General features: G+C 40.3%; 1 protein-coding gene and 1 pseudogene across 2 annotated transcripts in view; one reads left to right on the top strand and one right to left on the bottom strand.

Moving 5' to 3' along the window:
• JMJD1C (jumonji domain containing 1C) overlaps positions 1 to 17,418 on the bottom strand; it is a 360,771-nt gene that overhangs the window by 191,215 nt on the left and 152,138 nt on the right. The window lies entirely within an intron of this gene.
• On the top strand, positions 238 to 814 carry LOC100942656 (annotated as a pseudogene).

Raw genomic sequence — 17,418 nt, 5'->3', positions numbered from 1 at the left:
CTCGCTTGAGCCCAGGAGTTGGAGGTTGCTGTGAGCTGTAATGCCATAGCACTCTACCCAGGGGGACAGCTTGAGTCTCTGTCTCAAAAACAAACAAACATTTTTTAAAAATAGCTGGGCATTGTGGCAGGCACCTGTAGTCCCAGCTACTTGGGAAACTGAGGCCTGAGCTATGACACCAAGCCACTCTACTGAGGGCAACTTCAAGGCACTGCCGCCCCAGCTGCCATAGCCACGATGCCTAAAGGGAGAAAGGGAGGCCACAAGGGCAGGGCAAGGCAGTACATAAGCCCTGAGGAGACTGACACACAGCTCCAGGCTGAAAAGCAAAAAGCCAGGGAAGAAGAGGAACAAGGAGAAGAAAGTGGAGATGGGGCTGCAGGAGACCCCAAAAAGAAGAAGAAATCTCTAGATTCAGATGACAGTGAGGATGAAGAAGATGACTACCAGCAAAAGTGCAAAGGTGTGGAAGGGCTCATCAACATTGAGAACCCCAACTGGGTGGCACAGACAACCAAAAAGGTCACACAACTGCATCTGGATGGGCCAAAGGAGCTTTTAAGGAGGAAACGAGAAGAAATTGAGAAGCAGAAAGCAAAAGAACATTACATGAAGATGCATTTACCTGGCAAGACAGAGCAAGCCAAGACTGACCTTGCTCAGCTAGCAAATATACAGAAACAGTGGGAGGAAGCTGTCAGGAAGAAAGAAGAGGAAAGGAAAGCAAAAGATGATACCACACTGTCAGGAAAACGAATGCAGTCGCTCTCCCTGAATAAATAAGTGTGACCTGTGAGAAGAGATGCCAGGAAACTGGGCGGTACCCCCAGGACCTCTGCTATGTCTTGCTCTCCCTGTGCCCTGGTGCCGCTGCAGCAGCCCCTCACGGCCAGGAGCCCCCACAGCCTGAGGTCTCCTCTTCATTTTGACACAGAAATTGGAGGGATGGGGGGTGGGGGTGGGAGAGGGGCAGCTGCTATCTTTGAGACAGAAAGATTCAGGACAGCACTTCGTATGTAACCATTTGAATGTTTTCACTGTTTTAGAATTCAGAACCCTTGTTGGGTGCCTGGGAGGTGGGCTAAAAAGAGCTTCCATCTGTCTGGTAGATTGGACGTTAGTGGACAGTTGTGCCAGGAGGTAGCTGCTGACAAGCTATGACAACAAGCTCATTTATTTGGCCTGGGTGCTTCTTCAGAGAGGGGCTGTCATGTGGGAGTCCACACCCTGAGTCCCTGAGGGCAAAGGCTTGTCCCTGGCATGTCCCTTGTGTCTGGAGCTGCTTCTCTCTGCCCTTCCCCATCCTATTCCCACCTCCCTGGCCAGGGCATAGGCCCATTTTTAACTATACCCATTGACCATTTCAAGAATCTCTGTTGAGGGCGGTGCCTGTGGCTCAAAGGAGTAGGACACCAGCCCCATATGCCAGAGGTGGTAGGTTGAAACCCAGCCCTGGCCAAAAAAAAAAGAATCTCTGTTGACTGTGCAGCACCCAGGCAAAATATGCTCCACAAATTCAACTTGTATATTTGGCAGATTAAACTTGACATTATCCTAATCTTTAAAAAAAAAAAAAAAAAAAGAAAGAAAGAATAATAATATACTCTAGTTGTTCATTCACTCATCAATGGTGAAACAGCCAGTATGACTATAAATCAAGGTGACAGTAATAAGTGATGAAAAAGACATTAACAGTGCACAAAAAGTGCCTAAAGATAATATGCAGTATTGTATAAATGTGTGAAAGGCTTACTCAATGAATAAAGCTGTGTACATTCATATCAGAACAAGAAATATCACTTTATAAAATCAGAGAGAGACCTCTAAGACAAAAACCATTGTGAAGGCCAGGGCTGGTGGCTCACACCTGTAATCCTAGCATTCTGGAAGGCCAAGGCAGGTGGATTGCTCAAGCTCACCAGTTTAAGACTAGCCTGAGTAAGAGATAGACACTCATCTCTAAAAACAGCCAGGTATTATAGGAGGTGCCTGTAGTCCCAGCTACTCATTAAGCTGAGGTAAGAGGATCACTCGAGCCTAGGAGTTTGAGGTTGCCGTAAGCTAGGAGGCCAGGGCATTCCAACAGTGAGATTGTGTCTCAAAAAATAAAAAATCTCTAGCAACTGACTGGCATGTGGTACCCTGCCCTCCATCCCCATAATCCCAAATACTTGGCAGAAAACAGTTGAGGCCAGGAGTTTCAAGTCCAAGCTTGGGTAATGCAGAGACACCTCACCTCTACAAAACAGACACAAAAAATTCCCAGCAACTATGCCATGTGTTTTTCCTTCTGCTTGCAAAATCAAACATAACACAGAAATATTAACAGAAAACATTTCTAGCCTTTAAACTACAGAAAGCCTGAATAATTCATCACCTTCAACTTTATATTCTTTATAGGTGGGAGAAAAAAAAGAAGAAAAGAACGTCAATATATAGCATTGTGGGGATCAAAGTGGTAGGGCCCAATGTACACAGCCACCAAATAGGGCAGAGCACATGGGCCCAGAAAATACAGCCAGGCACAAAAAGCCCACTGAACACGGCCAAGTACACAAGTCTCCCCCATAAAGGTAAGAGTGCAGCAACCAGGTAACCCCGGACTCCTTTTTGTTTCGTGAGACAGAGTCTCACTATTTCGCCCTTGGTAAAGTGTCGTAGCTTCACAGATCACAGCAACCTCAAATTCCTGGGTTAGTCAGTGATTCTCTTGCCTCAGCATCCCAAGTAGCTGGACTACAGGTGCCTGCCACAACACCTGGCTATTTTTTGTTGCAATTGTAATTGTTGGTTAGTTGACCCAGGTGGGGTTCGAACCCACCAACCTCAGTATATGTGGCTGGCATCATACCACTGTGCTATGAGCACTGAAGACAACCCTGGACTCTTATATTCCCATCCTGCCGTGTCCCTCATGCTGACTTCCTTTTCAAACTCAGCTCACTCGTACCCAAGTGAATAAACTACCTAGTTGCCCACACCATACCTGGACTCCATTTTCTTTTTTCACATCTCAGAAGAACCTCTCATATAGTACAGAAGTACTGAAGTTAGTAATACCACAAATGTACTAAATAAATAATTCACGGTATCCAATTTTTTTTTTTTTAAAGAGACAGAGTCTCACTTTATCTCCCTCGGTAGAGTGCCGTGGCATCACACAGCTCACAGCAACCTCCAACTCCTGGGCTTAGGCGATTCTCTTGCCTCAGCCTCCTAAATAGCTGGCACTATAGGTGGCTGCCACAACACCTGGCTTTTTGTTGCAGTTTGGCCGGGGCTGGCTTTGAACGTGCCACCCTCAGTATATGGGGCTGGCACCCTTCCCACTGAGATACAGGTGCTGCTCCACAGTATCTAATATTAAGGACTGACAGCAGGTAGCTGAGTGTTGAAGCACTTGCCTATAGTCCCAATCACTAAGGAGGCTGAGGCAGGAGGATCCCTTGAATCCTCAAGTTTGAGGCTGCTGTGAGCTAGGCTGACAGCATGGCACTCTAGCTTGCAACATAGTGAGACTGTCTCCAAAACTAATAATAAGTAAATATAAAAATTTATATCTATAACATTATGCAAAAAGGGTTTTAATTTATTCATCTAAAATAATTTCTCCCTTAATCTAATGTCATAAATGAATCGTTTTTCTGTTACTTTGAAATACACATACAAAATGGCTTATGTTTCTTAGACTTCTAGAAATCTCATCTGATCTAAGGTCTTGAAAACCATTTTGGCTCGGCACTCATAGCTCAAGGGGCTAAGACCCCAGCCACATATACCAGAGCTGGCGGGTTCGAATGCAGCCCGGGCCCGCCAAACAACACTGACAACTACAATCAAAAAATAGCTGTTGTGGCAGGCACCTGTACCCCCAGCTACTTGGGAGGCTGAGGCAGGAGAATCACTTGAGCCCAAAAGTTGGAGGTTACTGTGAGCTGTGATGCCACAGCTCTCTACCCAGGGCGACAGCTTGAGGCTCTGTCTCAAGAGAAAAAAAAAAAGAGAGAGAGAGAAATAAAATCGTTTTATCAGACTCAAGCCCTGTAGCTCAGCGGCTAGGGCATTAGCGACATATACCAGAGCTGGCGGGTCTGAATCCAGCCCAGGCCTGCCAAACAACAATGACAACTACAACCAAAAAATAGCTAGGCATTGTGTAGTCCAAGCTACTTGGGAGGCTGAGACAAAAGAATCGCTTAAACCTAAGAGTTTGAGGTTGCTATGAGCTGTGATGCCACAGCCCTCTGCCCAGGGCAACAGCTGGAGACTACGTCTCAAAATAAATACATACATACATACATAAACAAACAAACAAATAAAAATTTAAAAAAAGAAAAGAAAATCATTATACCAATTTTATTTCTGATTAACTTTTTATTTTTCAAAGTCAAATAACTTTTGCATAGTAATTCTAATATATGCCATGAATTCATGAGGGGTTTTATATAAGTTAAACACATTTAAAACTTACAAAGTTATGAAGTTAGTGTTACTGTTTTCTCCAAAGTTATGAAGTTGGTGTTACTATTTTCTCCTTTGCATAGATAAGAAAATAGAATTACTAGCTGGGCGTTATGGTGGGTGCCTATAGTACCAGCTACTAATAAGGCTGAGGCAAGAGGATCGCTTAAGCCCAAGAGTTTGAAGTTGCTGGGAGCGGAGATGCCACAGCACTCTACTCAGGGTGACAGCTTGAGATTCTGTCTCAAAAATAAATAAAGTGGTCACATTTAAACAACAACAATAAAAAGAAAACAGAATTACAGAGGGAAATAAGTAGTCATCCAGAATTAAACAGTGAGTAGCAAAACTAAAATTCAAACCCAGGCAATTTGAAATGAAAGGTAAGCCCAAGCCCATTCTTCAAGCTTTATGTAATATTGCCTTCCATAGTGAGTAGAACCATTAAGATTCATTCTCAGGCTATTTTGATTCCAAGGTCAAAACTGTACAATAACTATTAATACTATAACAAATTATAATCCACATGTGAATAATTCCAATATATGTATCAAATCTGTATAAAACTAATTTTGGGTCTACAATTCCTAGACATTAATTTCACTTCTAAATTACAACATGAAAATGTTACGACTGAGAGCATGCACTGAATGGGGCAAATTAGATGAAGTTTATAGAGATTTGTGGGAAATGATAATAGAACATTCATGGGAAATGAGAAAGTGAGAGGCAGTAAGAAACAGGGAGGTAGTAAGAAAGTAAAATACAAACTAAACAAAAGGAAACAAGGTAATATGACTAAGAACCTGTGCAGAGATATCAACTAGAAAAAACTTAGATATGTTAATTAACAGATTGACAGAATAAATGGAAATATTATTACTAAAAAGATATACATGGGCTTCTTAAAAAAAATCAGATGTAGGGCAGCGCCTATGGCTCAGTGAGTAGGGTGCCAGCCCCATATACCAAGGGTGGCAGGTTCGAACCTGACCCCAGCCAAACTGCAACAAAAAATAGCCCGGCATTGTGGTGGGTGCCTATAGTCCCAGCTACTCAGGAGGCTGAGGCAAGAGAATCGCCTAAAGCCCAAGAGCTGGAGGTTACTGTGAGCTATGATGCCAAAGTACTTTACCGAGGGCAACAAAATGAGACTCTGTCTCCAAAAAAAAAAAAAATCAAATGTAAATTGAAAATACAGCACTTGCAGGATGCAAAGTCTGCACATATAGAGAGGGCCAATTTTTCACATATATACACTACATAGTTTGTGTGAATTTTGGTAAAACTGGGTGGTCCTGAAATCAATCCCCTTTGTAAACTATAGGAAAGCTGTATAAAACTGAAAGAGACTGTGATAAAGCCCTAACTTAAATCTTATCAAACTTCTAATAATGAAAGAGAGGACTCCAACACTGAACAAAAGCATGAATGATCCTGCCTTCATGGGATATACAAGCTAGAAGAGACAGATATTCTTCAGATAATATGAAATATATAAAATTACATGTGAGATAAATGTACATTATGGGTGTGGAGAGAGGCCCATCGATGAAGATATGAATTTGAAGTATGAATCAAATTAATTAGGAAAATGTTCTATACAGAGAGCCCAGTACCTGTATGAGGGAGGAAAAAATAAGGTATTTCTCGGGCAGCACCTGTGTCTCAAAGGAGTAGGGCGCCAGCCCCATATGCGGATTCAAACACAGCCCCAGACAGAAAAAAAATAAACTGCAAAAAAAAAGGCATTTTTCCTAAAATTCAAAGAAAATTGTATCAATGGACTGCGAAGAACGAGGCAGCTAAGGGTGGTGGTGCTTCATAAAACTAAAGTTTGAGACCATGCAAAGTCTTATTAAAGCTTAAGTTTGGTCTTTTTACCTAAGATTTGTGAAAACACTGAAAGATCTTATTTATTTATTTATTTATTTATTTTTGACAGAGTCTCAAGCTGCCTGGGTAGAGTGACATGGCATCATAGCTCACAGCAACCTTCAACTCTTGGGCTCAAGCAATCCTTTTGCCTCAGTTTTTTCTATTTTAGTTGTCATGGGTCTCACTTTTGCTGAGGCTGGTCTGGAACTCATGACCTCAAGCAATCTACCTTCCTTGGCCTCCCAGAGTGCTAGGATTACAGGCGTGAGCCTCTACGCCCAGCCACACTGAAAGATTTTAAGAAAAGCAGTTAAAACACTAGATTTTCATTGGGAAAATATATTCACAATAATTGACTACTTCTTATAGAAAACAAAGAACTTTAAGAATCCCTTCTATTTTTATTTTTGAGATATGGTATCACAGCTCACAGCAACCCCGAACTCCTGGTCTCAAGTGGTTCTCTTGCCTCAGCCTCCCAAGTAGCTGAGACTACAGACGTCCACCACAACACCCAGCTATTTTTTTGTTGTAGTTGTCACTGTCTGGCAGGCCCAGGCCAGGTTCAAACCTGTCAACCTGGGTGTATGTGGCTGGCACCCTACCCACTGAGCTATGGGTGCCACCAAATTACTTTCAAATGGTAAATATAAATGTGCCTTAAATGGTATCAAAAGAGATCTGTATTTATTTATTTATTTTTTAGAGACAGAGTCTCACTCTATCAATCTTGGTAGAGTACCCTGGAGTCCTACGGATTGGCTCACAGCAACCTCTAACTCCTGGGCTTAGGTGATTCTCTTGCCTTAGCCTCCTGAGTACCTGGGACTACAAGTGCTCGCCACAACGCCTGGCTATTTTTTTTTGTTGCGGTTTGGCCTGGGCCGGGTTTAAACCCACCAACTTCAGTATATGGGGCCGGTGCCCTACTCATTGAGGTACAGGTGCCGCCCAAGATCTGTATTTACTTTTTATAAACTTTTTTACAACTACAGTTAAACATTTATGTGTTACTAGGTATTTATAGTACCTGCATAATCCTTAGCACACAGTAAATGTTGAAAAATACTGAATAAAAGGGTGGCACCTGTGGCTCAGAAGGGTAGGGTGCCGGCCCCATATGCCGGAGTTCATGGGTTCAAACCCAGCTCCAGTCAAAAAACTGCAAAAAAAAAAGAAAGAAAGGAATTCCCCAAAAATAAATAAATAAATAAAATTAACTTGCCAAAACATGTAAGATGCTTCTGTATTTTTACAGATTTTTTTAAAAAGTATATATACAATGAAAGAGAAACTGCTTACATAAAGAAACAAGCATTTTTAGACCTTAGACTCACCAACAAAGCAGACTTTTTTCCCAAGAGCTGAAGAAAATCTCTCAAATTAGAACACATGTAGACATAGCAACCATTATTTCTGGACAGGAAGAAAATGGAACCAACACCCTTCATCTTTATTTTACATGGCTTGCTGCTCCTAGCTGTTTCAAATTACAATATCAAAAAAGTAAAAATACATAGTAATTCCAAGTAAAGAAGAACAGATAAGGGAAATATTTGTGCTTTAAAGGTCAAATAAGTGAATGATTTCAAAATATCCTCTACCTACAGATACGAAATCCTGTCTCATATTACACACAGAGAATAACTCAATGTAGTTTAACAGAAAGTCAAAAACAAAAATACTCTACCAGATCATAAAATCCTGAACAAAGCCAACCATTCTGTTAAATAAATTCTAGTTAATTGCCAACTAATGGTCATGTTTGGATAAAACAATGCAATGTGACACAAGGATTTAAAAACCAGTAGCATCTCCCGCTCTTCAATTTCATTTACTCAAAATCCAAAAGCAAAATTTGAAAAGCAAAATCCAAAATTATGGATTAGAAAAAATTTAAATATACTTTTCTATTCTAAAGCTCTGATATATATATATATATATATGTATATATATATATCAATAAATTTATTTTTTAAATGTACTAAATTCTGGGAAAGAAGATATTTCAAATACTGATTCACTTCTTTTGTTCATGCAACTTTAGAAATACTGGTATGTTGAAATTACTATTTTGAAAGAAAGGGCTTATAATTGAAAACAAAAAAAATCTTTTGATTCATAATTACATTAAAGTGTCTTTTATTAATTCATTTAGGAAATATTTACTTAAGAGCTAACAGGATCAGATAGTTAACTATAAATATAAACAGTTCAGAATACAATATTTATACACAATTCCTAAAATAAGATCAGGCCTCACACCTGAGTATCCCTGAATAAGCATTCATTTTAAGCACAAGGCTCTAAACAACTATTGAAAAATGGAACAGCTTTGTGAATGGAACTGATTCCATGAGTATCACTGCAGGGTTATTAAATACCAATATTTTCTTTTTGGGGGGGGGAAGAGTCTCAAGCTGTCACCCTGGTTGTGTGTCACAGCTCACAGCAATATTCAACTCTTGGGCTTAAGCGATTCTCTTGCCTCAGCCTCCCAAGTAGCTGGGACTACAGGTGCCCCCCACAACGCCCGGCTTTTTTGTTGTTGTTTGGCGGATGCGAGCTGGATTCGAACCTGCCAGCTCCGGTGTATGTGGCTGGCGCCCTAGCCACTTGAGCTATATAGGTGTCGAGCATAAATACCAGTATTTATTACTATTCTTTTCTCCATGACCCTCATGTTCTTTGAGATTTCAATCCTCCAGTCATCTTCCTGATAGTATACACTTAGCTGACATGAAAGAAACAGGCTGAAGGAACCACTCAGAAAAGGTATTTTCATTTAATACACTTGTGTTCCACCAGGAATCCTGATGTGTAAATGTCCTCTACCATTCAGATTCTTGAGAGAATGTATCCCTCTTCTCCTATAAATGAGTGCTTGCTATTAGTCTGTTCGACAATTCAATTTCTTCCTGGTTAAGTTTATGGGAGGATGTAATTTCAAGTATTGGTCCATTTCCTCCACATTGTCAAATTTCCGGGTATAGAGTTTCTTGTAGTAGTCAGAGATAATCTCTCTCTTTTTATTGTTTTTTTAGACAGAGTCTCACTATGTTTCCCTGGGTAGAGTCCCATGGCATCACAGCTCACAGCAACTTCAACCTTTTGGGGCTTAAGCAATTCTCTTGCCTCAGCCTCCCAAGTAGTTGGAACTACAGGTACCTGCCACAACACCTGGCTATTTTTTAGTTGTAGTTACCATTGTTGTTTGGGAAACCCAGGCTAGATTCAAACCTGCCAGCTCCAGTGTATGTGGCTGATACCCTAGCTGCTGAGCTACAGGTGGAGAGCCAGAGACAATCTATTGTATCTGTTTGGTAGCTATTGTTATTTCCCCTTTTTCATTTCTGATTGAGGTTATTAGAGACTTTACTGTTCTGTTTTTGGTTAATTGAGCCAAATGTCTATCAATTTTATTTATTTTTTCGAAGAACCAACTTTCTGTTTCATTGATTTTCTGAATGACTCTTATTTTCAATTTCATTTATTTCTGATTTAACTATGATTATTTATTTTCTTCTGCTAGGTATAAAATTAGATTGTTCTTCTTTTTCCATTTCCTTATGATGCTTCATTTGTTTGTTGATGTGTTCTCCTTCTGTTTTTCTAATGTAGGCATCTAACGTGATAAGTTTCCCTCTTAACTCTTAAGACTGCTTTTGCAGATCCTACAGGTTTTGTTAACTTGTGTCTTCACTGTTGTTTTGTTCAAGTAATTTAACAATTTCCTCTTTTATCTCTTCCTTAAACCAACTATCATTCAGCATAGGGCTGTTTAATTTCCATGCCTTTGTGTGGGGATAAAAGTTTTTGTTGAAATTGAGTTCCACTTCTATTGCCTTCTGGACTGAGAAGACACAGGTATAATTTCTATTCTTTTAATTTTGTTGAGGATAGTATCTATTTTGGAGTATATTCCATGGACTGATGAGAAGAATGTATATTCCTGGGTGGCACCTGTGGGTCAGTGGGTAGGGTGCCGGCCCCATTTACCAAGGGTGACAGGTTCAAACAAAAAAATAGCTGGACGTTGTGGTGGGCACCTGTAGTCCCAGCTACTCAGGAGGCTTAGGCAAGAGAACTGCCTAAGCCAAGGAGTTGGGGGGGGTTGCTGTGAGCTGTGATGCCACCGCACTCTACAGACGGCGAGAATGTGAGACCAAAAAAAAAAAAAGAATGTATATTCCTTAGTTTTGGGATGGTGTGTGCTGTATATGTCTATTAAGCACAGCTGTGTTAGGGTCACATTTAAATAAGTCTCTTGTACCTTTGTTTAGTTTCTGTTCAGCAGATCTGTCCAGTTGTGTCAGAGGGGTGTTAATGTCCCCAGCTATTCATTGTTACAGGATATCATATTGCTCAGACCAATCAATGTCTGTTTCATAAATCTGGGAACATTTAAGTTGGGTGCACAAATATTTAGAATTCAAATATCCTCCTCTTGCACTATTCCCTGGACTAGTTCACATGAAGTCACCATCTTTGTCTTTCTTAATTTCAGTTGCTTTAAATCCATTGGTATCTGAAAATAAGAGATTTCCATTTGCCTGAAATACTGTTCTTCATCCTTTACCCTGCATCTTGATTTCTCCTTGAAGGTTAGATGTCTTTCCTGGAGATAGCATATGGATGGCTTGTGCTTTTTTATCCAATTGACCAGCCTGAGCCTCTTCATTGGAGAATTCAAACCATTCACATTTATAAAGAGAACAGATAAGTGTGGTGGAGCTCTTCAGTGTGGAAACTACCTATGGAGTTTGTTTTGTTGTTGTAAATTTCATCAATGTTGGCGTATCAATAAAAGATTTGAATTCGCTATCAATTTTGAAGCTTAGTTTAACAGGATACAGAATTCTGGGCTGAAAACTGTTTTGTTTAAGAAGGGTAAAAGGAAATAGCCATTCTCTTCTGGCTTAGAAAGTTTCAGCTGACAAGTCTGCTGAAACCTGATGGAACTGCCCCTGTAGATTACTTGACATTTTCTCCTAGCTGCTTGCAGAACTTTGTCTTTTGTCTTGATTTTGGATGGGTTAATTACAATGCATCTTGGAGTTCCTGTTTGTGTTGAGACAACCTAGAACTCGATATCCCTCTAAAAAGGAATGTTTCAGAATCTTTAGTGAACCTTGGGAAATCTTTATCTTCTAGGAGGGCTTCCATTCCTTTGAGAGAGTCTCCTTCCCCTTTAAGAATCCTTATAATTCCTATATTTGAACATTTTCTAAAGTCCCATAATATTCTGGGCAAATGTTCTGTTTTCTCTCTCTTCTGCTGCTTTAACTACCTGGGTTAGCTCATGAACTTTATCCTCTAGCTCTAAGATTATTTCTTCTCCATGGTATAATCTCTTATTGATACATTTTACTACATCTTTAAGTTCCCTAATTGACTCCTTCCATTTCCTTAAGCTCTGCTATATCTTTTATATATTCTTCATGGTTCTGTTTTCCCACTTTCTCATCAATTCTCTTTATTGCCTTTACCATCCATATTTTAAATTCCCTTTCTGTCATTTTTACTACTTCTTTATAGGGTGGAGTCCTCTGCAGTAGCTGCTTCATGATCCCTTGGGGGGTGGTTTGCTCTATTCGTTTTTCATATTGCCAGTTTTCTGTTGGTTCCTCCTGTGTGTTTTCTTCTTGTTCACTTCTATTCCTTTTTCCTTCTCACTGCCTCCATCCCTTTGAATTACCTTGTCTCAGAGCTTAGGTGTTAAGTAGCCTCTTGATATAAGTACAAAAGGAAAAAAAGGGTAAAGAGTGAACAGGAAGAAAGAAGAGAGAAAGAAAAAATAATAAGAAAAAGGAAAAAAAAAAAGAATGGGGTGAAAGAAAAGAGCTAGACAAAAGACAAGAAGGACAGAATGAGAATGACAGGAGAAACTATGTTGTCTGGCTGGGTGCTATGTCTACACCCGCAACTCCAGGACTTTCAGAGTCAAGCTTGGCAGGTCCCTGGATACCAAGAGCTCCTTACTAGCCTGGGCAAATTAAGACCCCACATCTTTGCCAAACATAGAATGACAAAAAAAAAAAAAAAAAAAAAAGAAGAAGAAGAAGAAGAAGAGAAATTCAATAGTATGTCACAGTGGGGACCTGCTCATACTGTCTTTCCAAAGACCAAAGGTAGAAGGACACCCTGGACTGTGAGCTTGTAAGCATGAGAGCTTGTGACCTCCTTGAGCTGAAGCCTTGCCATGACTTCTCAGCCACAGCACTACCATGACCCCCCCCCCAGCACTCAAAGAAAAAGAATTAAAAAAAAAAGAAAATGAAAACACAATTATGTAAGATAAAGAAAAAAGGGTTATCTTAGCTGTTGTATGAAAAATTCATGTGGGAAAGGTGAGAAAAGTAGAAGAACCTCTATAGAGAAATAAAAAAAGATTAAAAGAAGTGGAAAAACTAACAAAAATGAGAGATAGCCCTTGCTAATGAGGAAAGTTAAAATTAAAAATCCGAGCTCAGCACCCATAGCTCAGTGGTTAGGGCACCAGCCACATGCATTGGGGGTGGTGGGTTCAAACCTGGCCTAGGCATGCTAAACAATGACAACAACAACAAAAAAATAACTGGGCATTGTGGAGGGTTCCTCCAGCTCACCTACTTGGGAGGCTGAGGAAAGAGAGTTGCTTACGCCTAAGAGCTTGAGGTTGCTCTGAGCTGTGACACCACAGCACTCTACCAAGGGTGACATAATGAGACTCTGTCTCAAAAAAAAAAAAGAAAGAGAAAAAGAAAACTCCAGGCCAGGTGCAGTGTCTCACTCCTGTAATCCTAGCACTCTGGGAGACCAAGGTGGATGCATTGCCTGAGCTCACCGGTTCGAGACCAGCCTAAGCCAGAGCAAGACCTCACCTGTAGAAAAAAATAGCTAGGCATTGTGGCAGGCACCTGGAGCCCCAGCTACTTGGGAGACCAAGGCAAGAGAATCACTTAAGCCCAAGAGTTTGAGGCTGCTGTGAGCTGTGATGTCACAGCACTCTACCAAGGGTGACAAAGTGAGAGTCTAAGGCTCAGCACCCTTAGCTCAGTGGGTAGGGCACTGGCCACATACACTTAGGCTAGAAAGTTTGAACCCAGCCTGGGCCTGCTGAACAACGATGACAACTACAACAACAATGAAAAAATAGCCAGGCATTGTGGAAGGCGCCTATAAGTCCCAGCTACTTGGGCGGCTGAGGCAAAAGAATCGCTTAAGCCCAAGAGGTTGAGGTTGCTATAAGATGTAATGCCGTGACACTCTACCAAGGGCAACGAAGTAAGACTCTGTCTCTAAAATAAAATAAAATGAAATAAAAATTGAAAAAGTAAAAATCCAACCAACCAATAAAAAACAAAACAAAACCCCCAAACCAACAACCATAACAGCAAAAAGGAGAAGAAATAGAAAACAAAAAATAACCTTATATATATGTACCAATATATATTGTAATATATTGCCTACAAACCAGGTGGTCCTGTGGTGTTAGGAGCTGCTTTTGTTGTGAACAATGAGTAGTGGAAAGCACTCCTAGTTGCCAAGGAGATCCATCCTACAGTATCTTCCTGACTTAGTTGCCCTCAGTCAGTGCCTGGCTGTTTTGTTAGTATTCAATCCCCACGAGGTGGTCTTATAGATTTCTTAGGAGGCAGGTCTCACAATGCTCTCTGAAAACAATCCCCCAGGGGTGTGGCGGGGGTGCACAAGTTGCTCAACTCACCCCAAGAGTGGATGTCTGAGCTCAGCAGGTGCACCAGAGCTGGCCATGCACTAGAACCCTGTGGGACTGTTTTTCCCACACAACACCAAAGCCTCACTTGAAATCCCTGGCTGGCAATGTTCAGTTGAGTATTGACATATGCTGTGGCCAAATGAAGCTAAAATTGTCCAGGATTGCACAGAGGGAGAACATCTAGAAGCTTCATGTTTGGACCATTCTTGATTCTATGTCCTATTTATCATGTTTGGAACCTTCTTGATTCTTCTTTATACTATTCATCTTTTCCTGTGGTTGATTTGTATCTATATCCTTTCTCTGTAACAAACTGTAGCTGTGAGTATAATAATTTTCAATGAGTTCTGTGGGTCTTTCTAGTGAATTACCAAACCTGAGATTGACTTTTGGTATCCCTCAGACTTACAATATTGATGAACATGCTAAATAAGAACCAATAAAAACGTCCAACCCAACATAATTACAAAAAGACCACATCAGAAGGTAGGCAAATTATCTGTACAACAGTGTGTGGTGCAGAGAAGGCAATCTAGTGGAATAAAGCCTATGATCACCAACCAGCAACCACTATCAAGAGTTTGGATCAGAACAAATTTGTTTACAAATGGGTATTAATTGCTACTGCCTCTACAAATTGAAAGACATAAAATAATCTGGAGGCTCAGAACCCATAGCACAGTGGTTACAATACAGGCCACATACACCGAGGCTGGCGGGTTTGAACCCAGCCCAGGCCAGATAAACAACAATGACAACTGCAAGAAAAAAAAAAAAAAAGCCGGGCATTGTGGAGGGCCCCTGTTCCAGCTAGTTGGGAGGCTGAGGCAAGAGCATTGCTTAAGCCCAAGAAGTTGAGGTTGCCTTGACGCCACAGTACTCTACCAAGGGCAACATAGTTTCCCTTTGAAACAGAGAAGACTCTGTTTCAAAATAAATAAATAAATACATAAATAAAATGAAATAATAATAATATGGAAACCTGAAATACTCATATGGTCCTGGGTAATAATGGAGAGTCTTCTAATCAGAAAATAGCCCAAAGAGTTCAATAATTAAATGAAAGTGCTTTGTGTGGGAACATGCTACCACAGGAACACATACATCACGTTCATGAGCAAGTAGTCTCTAATATATAACAGCATGTAATTAGGGTGACCAGATATCCCAACAATTTGTCCTGCATCCTGCAGCATTTTTAAAAAGTCCTGATTTTTGGAAGGAATGCACGAACAGGCTAGAGAACAAGAAGGGAATATATGGTTTTCGGCCGCCATACGGCTATTTCGCCAGAATATGAGTTTTATATTATTTTTGTTAATTTTATAATGTTAAACTGTAATAAATAATTGCTGAGAAGTGATTATCGAGAACTGCTTATCAAAGTTTGCCTTGTTGTCAGGCCCTGTCCCACGCCTGCTCCACCCCCCCTCATCCCCCCATGTTACCCCACCTTACAGATTTTAGAATCTGGTCACCCTACATATAATGGAATCCAGTCTTACTACAAGCCTGTGAATTGAGACAATACTTTTTTTTTAATAGCATCAATTATTTTAGAGGAGATAAGTACCTTTGTCTCAAACTAACTTGGAACTCAAAGCTAATTGAATAACTACCAAATATAACTATAAATGTCCATAATAATATCTAGTATATGGACCAGTTCTGTTGAGGAGGCATAACAAATTCCTTTGTAATTCTTACAGACTGCATTACACCCTGACATACGTTGGCATAACATTGACAATGCAGGTAAGATTTAATCACCTTATAAGTCTTATGTTATTACTGACATTGATCTCCTGATAAGATCAAGAGATTTGGTTAAAGCCTTCTCAGGATATAATACTGACAGAAAATGGTCAGGGAGGCGCTTGTGGCTTAGTTAGTAGGGTGCCAGCCCCATATACTGAGGGTGGTGGGTTCAAAACCAGCCCTGGCCAAACTGCAACGAAAAAAATAGCCAGGCATTGTGGTGGGCACATGTAGTGCCAGCTACTCAGGAGGCTGAAAGAAGAGAATTAACTAAGCCCAAGAGCTGGAGGTTGCTGTGAGCTGTGACCGCAAAGCACTCTATTGAGGGTGACAAAGTGAGACTCTGTCTCTAAAAAAGAAAAAGAAAATGAATGGTCAAAGAAAGAATTAGCTAACCATCAGCTAATTTCTATGCTAAATTTGTCTTTTGTTTTGTACAAGTTCATCATAAGATACAAATAGTGCAGAACTTGAAAAAATACTACTTCATTTTATATGCAATCAGAAAAAACCTTGAATAGCAAATACATTACTCAGAAATAAGAACAAATCAGGAAGTATCACATTACCAAACTTCAAGCTATTCTATAAACCTATACTGATCAAAACAGCATGGTACTGATGCAAAAACAGAGCAAATTTATGGAACAGAATAGAGAACCAAGAGATGAACCCAGCTACTTATCACCATTTGATCTTTGACAAGCCTATCAAAAATATTCAGTGGGGGAAAGACTCTCTATTTAACAAATGGTGCTGGGTAAACTGGTTAGCAATCTGTAGAAGACTGAAACTGGATCCCCACTTTTCACCATTAACAAAAAATTGATTCTCACTGGATAAAAGATTTAAACTTAACACATGAAACTATAAAAATACTAGAAGAGAGTGCAGGGAAAACACTTGAAGAAACTGGCCTGGGAGAATATTTTATGAGGAGGACACCCCAGATAATTAACCAACACCAAAAATACATTACTGGGATCTGATAAAGCACAGTAAGTAAAGCAAACAGACAACCTTCAGAAGGGGAGAAAATTTTTGCAGGTTATGCTTCTGACAAAGGTCTGATAGCGAGAATCTACAGAGAACTCAAACTGATCAATAAGATAAGAATAAATAACCCCATTTCTATGTGGGCAAGAGACTTGAACAGAAACTTCTGTGATGAAGACAGGCTCTTGGCCTACAAGCACATGAAAAAATGCTCACCATCCTTAATCATCAGAGAAATGCAAATCAAAACCACTTTGAGATATCATCGAACTCCAGTAAGATTAGCCCACAACACAAAATCCCAAAAATATAGATATTGGTGTGGATGCAGAGAGAAGAGAACGCTTCTACACTGCTGGTAGGAATGTAAGCCAATACGACCTTTTTGGAAGGAAGTTTGGAGAACATTCAAGAAACTAAAAGTAGACCTATGGTTTAATCTTGCAATTCCTCTACTAGGTATATACCTAGATGATCAAAAAATCATTTTAGGCTCGGCGCCTATAGCTCAACCGGCTAAGGCGCCAGCCACGTACACCTAAGGTGGCGAGTTCGAATCTCCAGCCCGGACCCGCCAAACAACGACGGCTGCAACCAAAAAAAAA

The sequence above is a fragment of the Otolemur garnettii genome, unplaced genomic scaffold, assembly GCF_000181295.1.
Source record: "Otolemur garnettii isolate 467f Iridium unplaced genomic scaffold, OtoGar3 scaffold00008, whole genome shotgun sequence".
Classification (NCBI taxonomy): domain Eukaryota; kingdom Metazoa; phylum Chordata; class Mammalia; order Primates; family Galagidae; genus Otolemur; species Otolemur garnettii.
Note: the sequence above shows the minus strand (reverse complement) of the source record. Positions and strands in the feature narration are given on the sequence as shown.